Source organism: Gossypium hirsutum, chromosome A12, assembly GCF_007990345.1.
Source record: "Gossypium hirsutum isolate 1008001.06 chromosome A12, Gossypium_hirsutum_v2.1, whole genome shotgun sequence".
NCBI lineage: Eukaryota > Viridiplantae > Streptophyta > Magnoliopsida > Malvales > Malvaceae > Gossypium > Gossypium hirsutum.
The window spans coordinates 49,890,076-49,895,587 of NC_053435.1; positions in this window are offsets into that span (position 1 = coordinate 49,890,076).

Below are 5,512 nucleotides of genomic sequence, written 5' to 3' on the forward strand. Positions count from 1 at the left end.
TCTACCTAGCCATGGTTCAAATTTTGTTAATTGATGGAGATGATATTCGGCCATGAATGTTACATTCTTGGTTGGTATTTTGATGTCTTTGGTGATGAGGTATGAAGATGGTTGATTTTGAGTGTTTAATAAAAAGGATGCATGAATTATTGTTAAATAATGGTCGAATGTAGCATGATTAAAGATGTGAATAAATTGAAGTTAAGGAGGTTGTCAATGAAAAATATGAGTTGGATGAGGCTTAAAGAATAAAAATCTAGGTGACTAGAGGTCAAGGACATTCGGTCATAGGCTTGTATGCTAGCAAAATCGGCCAAGTGATTATGTGGTGGAAATTAAGTGTTAAATGGAATGAAAATGATATTATATGGGGGTATGTATATTCGGCCATATGAGTAAATATATAGATGATGTTAAATTTGATTATGTATAATGGGCATTAAGATGTGGAACTTAAGAAATTAGAAGTAAATGAACTTGATAGTATTTAAGAGATAGAGGTGATAGATTAATGTTGCACATTCGGCTATGGTTAGGCATGTTGATGATCTTATCTTGATTTAGATAATTAGGCATAAAAGGGTGGTAAAGGGGATGAAATTGTCGAATGATTAGTTGGGTAACAAAAGAAGCATTCGGCCATCACTTGAGAGCTTGTGTGATGTTGGGTTTAAAATTAGCAAAGGTAACTTACCTAATGCATGTGCATGTATGATTAGATTTTTGATGATATGGTAGTTGCATGAGGTTATTAGCCGAATATACTAACATACATATACATGTGAAATTGGATTGTAAATATTTGGCAAGGTGGTTAAACTAGTTAAATTATTGATTAAGCTCAAGGAGTTAAAGGAGGTGAATCGAGCAAAGGCAAAGAAAAGGTCATCGAGTAGCCGAGTTGGAACCGTCTTACCCAACACGAGGTAAGTCATTAAGCATGTAGTTGGTATTATTTCAAATGGTCATAATGTTTATGTTTTGATGCTGAATGGAATGAATAAATATACATATATATTTGCATGTACGTATGTGATGATGAAATTGTTGAATGAAAAGAAAAGAGGTAAGATGTACTGAGTTGTTGATCTCGGCACTAAACGTGCGGGTATAACCATTTATGACCATGAGATTGGCGCTAAGTGCGCGGGATTGAATTGTACAGCACTAAGTGTGCGATTTGACTATGTTGCACTAAGTGTGCGAAATGAATATGATGCACTAAGTGTGCGAATTGACCATGCGGCACTAAGTGTGCGAGTTTGACTATGTAGCACTAAGTGTGCGATTTGATTACGTAGCACTAAGTGTGCGAGTTGATTATATAGCACTGAGTGTGCGGACTCAATATACATTCGTGAATCATTATGGACACTATGTGTGCGACACTATTGAGTCGATCGGGACAGCGGATCGGGTAAGTGTCTTGAGTACATGGCTAATAGGTGCTATGCTTATACTTGGTGTTGAGCTCGGTAAGTTTGAACCTATGTGACAAATATACTTGAAGTCACGTACATAAAATTTATCGTAGGATGGGTGAAAGGCCGTTTAGTCATTTGATTGTAACGAAAATAAATTGATTTATGAAATGCCTCAATGTCCTATTGATGAGTATATGGAATGTGAATGCATGAATTGATATGAAACTGAATCGATAGGTTGGAGGAACTATGGTATGGTTCGGTATGGATGGAGTAAATTGTCTCGTTCCATTTTGTTTCCTCTTGTGATAATGTTATTGATGGATGGTAGTGCATTGCTTATGACTTACTGAGTTATAAACTCACTCGGTGTTTCCTTGTCACCCATTATAGGTTGCTTGGACTCATCTATTTTTGCGGGGTCAGGCCGTCATCGAAGTCATCACACCGGATAGCAAGTTTTGGTACTTTCTTCTTAGTTGGCTTAGAAGAACATTTGGCATGTATAAGCTATTACGTTGTGTTTGAACTTTGGCATGTAAATTTAAGCCATGCGAAGATGGCACGAATGTTCGATTGAGTTGGATCAAGGGTAGGCATGAAATGGACCTAGTTACTTTCGTAACAGATGCTGGCAGGAGCAGTGTCATGAGATTGAAAAATCACTAAAAATAGTAGGAGTGGAATTAATTGATGAATAAATTATGTAATCGAAGCTCGATGAGTCTGTTTTCATGAGGAAGTAACGAAAAGATCATATGGGCAGTATATTAAGAGATAATCAGATTTTTGTGGGACAGGGCCAGAACGGTTTCTGGATTCCCTGCTCCGACTTTGGAAATTCATTATAAATTAACCAGAGATAATTAGGGGTCGTACCATATATGTACAGATTCCTCTCTGAGTCTAGTTTTCATAGAAACAAACGGCATCAGTATTGAAGCCCGTGCAGGGAGATATCCAAGTCGTAATGGGCAAAGGTCAGTGTAGTCGACCCCTGCAACATGGGAGACTTTGACTAATAAACTGTACTAATTGGCCCGACCAAAAATTCTAGAAAAAATACATAGATGGGCACATGAGTCTAGTTTCTGGGAAAATCACGAAACTGATTTTCGAGTTACGAAACTCAAGATATGATTTTTAAAACGGCTAGTACAGAGATTGGGCAGTGTCTGGAAAATAAATTTTACAAGGGGTTAAAGTCAGTTAACACCTCATGTCCGACTCCGGTGTCGGTTTCGGGTTCGGGGTGTTACAAGAATTGATTGAAAATCATGGAAATGATTGAATATGATTGTAACAGCCTGGTTTTAGCTAAACCAAATAGTGGTTTTGAAACCACAAATTCGATGTCATCAAATTAATTTACTATATTTTTGATGTTTATGGCATGAAATTAGATATGTGTAAAAGTTTCGTGTGCTAATTTTATCGTTTATGTGGTTAGTCTGAGAAAAGGGCTTAATTGCATAAAATGCAAAGTAGCATGCTATAAGTTAAAAGTGCTTAATTGTCATGGCTTATTAAATAAAAGGTCCTTATGTTGTGAATAGACCATTGATAGTGGAATTTGACAAAAATGGGCTTAATAACCTGAATTTGGTGGCTTTTAATTAAGGTTAAAATAGTAATTTGGTTATTAAGGTTAATTAAATTAAAACAAAAGCTAAAATTAAGCTTCATTTCTTTCTTTCTTAGTCGAATGTTGGTGAGAAGAAAGCCATAGATTGAGTTTTAAGGTTCGGCACTTGCAAGCTTGATTGGTAAGTGTTTTGAGCTCGATTTTTGATGATTTCTATGTTTTCGTGATCATTGCTTAAGTACTACTAGCCCGTGTCTTAATTTTCGGAACTGTTAAGATTTTGATAGTTTTCATTAGTGAATTTATGAGCTTTGTGATGGTTGACGATGAATTATGGAAGTTAGATGATAGATTTTCATGTTATGTAAAGTGATTTTTGATAAAAATACAAATTAGGGATTAAATTGTGGAAAGATAAAAATGTGCGGTTAAAAGTGTGAATAAATGTTAAATATAGGCTGCTAAGGGTATTTTGGTAATTCAGCTAAGCATGGATTAATTGAATTGTCCGAATTTGATGTATTTGAGAAATAGGGACTAAATTGAATAAATGTGGAACTTTAGGGGCTAAAGTGCAAAAATGCCCAATTATGTGTTTGTGGACTAAATTGAATGTGTTGATGAATAAAAGAGTTAATTTTGAATGTTTATAGATCAAGAACGAAAGAAATCAGATTTAGATCGAGGGAAATTGAAAGTTATCGAATAGTCGATCCGGTCCTTCTATTCCGACTACGAGGTAAGTTCATATGCAAATAAACATAAACACACTTGTCATTGAATTGCTATAAATGTTGAAAGAACAATTACGAGCAAAATTTGACAGAGTTACGATGTAATATCCCGAATTAGGGCCTAATCAGAATAGTGGTTTCGTGACCACAAATTCGGGATAGAAATAATTATTTTATAATTATTTTATGTTTATGATATGATTTCATGATTGTGTGAAAATTTCGTGATGAAATCTTATGCCTAAAGTGCTTAAATTGAAACTAGGGACTAAATCGAATAATTTGCAAAATTTGCATTCTAGGAGTTTTTAGTATGAAATTGCTTTGGAATATTAATGAGGAGGTCTTAAATAGCAATTTGACCAATTTCTAAGTCTATGGACAAAATTGGACATGGATGGAATTTTTGGAAAGTTTAGTAGTAAGGACATTTTGGTCATTTGTATATTAAATGAAATAAAATGGGAAAAATAACACAAAATGATCATCTTCTCCATATTGTTGCTGCCGAATTTTACCTCTCCCATAGCTAGGGTTTCTTCAACTTTTAAGCTTCATAGTAAGTGATTTCGTGCCCCGTTTTTAATGATTTTTATGTTTTTGAAATCCTTGTAGCTCGAATTAATTTATGCTAGCAATAATTCAACCTAGGGTTCATATTTGGAAAATACCCATAGGTGAAATTTGTGTATTTTGGTGTTTAATGATAGAATATGAGGTTTTAAATTATGTTAGACAACTTGTGCTACTCGATTTTACGCGAAACGAGTAAAAAAGCTTAATCGGTAAAAATACTAATAGTCATAAGTACATGTTAGAGTGTGAATTTGATGTTGCCATAGAAGGGAAAAATGATCAGCATGTCATAAAACATAAAGAATAAGGATGAAGTTTAATTCCCGAGCCTAGGGGCAAAAGTGTAATTATGCAAAAGTTAAGGGCAAAAATGTAATTTTGCCAAAGTTCATATTAAATGCTGTTTTGATGAATGTATTTATTAAATAAGATTAATTTGGCATTATAGATCAAGAGAAACGAGATTCAAGTCGCGATCGAGGGAAAAACAAATTTACGAAGAATAGGCTCGATTGCTAATAATTTTGTATCGAGGTAAGTTCATGTGTAAATGTAGCAACATAATTGTCATTTTGAGCAATTTAATGTTGTTTATATGATATGATGCTTATTATTATCATGACATGTTATGTTTTGTGGTTATTGTTGAATAATATGTAATTATGTGAATTACTTGATGAGTATGAACTATCACCGAGTATCGGTTCCGATATTCCGTGGAGACGGCAAAGATGTGAGATCGAGGAAAATGCCCGTTTGAACCTTAGGAATAGATTAGAATACAAGTGACATGTCACTAGGATATTTGAGTTCCGAACTCGTTGAGTTGAGTCCGAGTTCGTGAGTTGTAACTATGCATCTGAACTCGTTGAGTTGAGTCTGAGTTCACTTATGGATGCGAACTCCTGAGCTCGTTGAGTTGAGTCCGAGTTCACTTATGGGTGGGTTACATGGTAGCTTGGCTACATAAGTTCTGCAGGCTATTGAGTTTGTCTAGCTGCGGGTATGACACTTACGTTCATGAAATCCGCGTATTCGAATTATATTCCGATGTGTTCAACAGGTGAATCTTAAGTGAATGAAAAGAATGCCTAAAACGAAGGTGACATATTGGTATGTGTGGTGAATGAGAAAATTTGACAGGTATGTGTTTAAATCCTCGGGTTGAGAACTTGGTATGATGAAATCGTAGA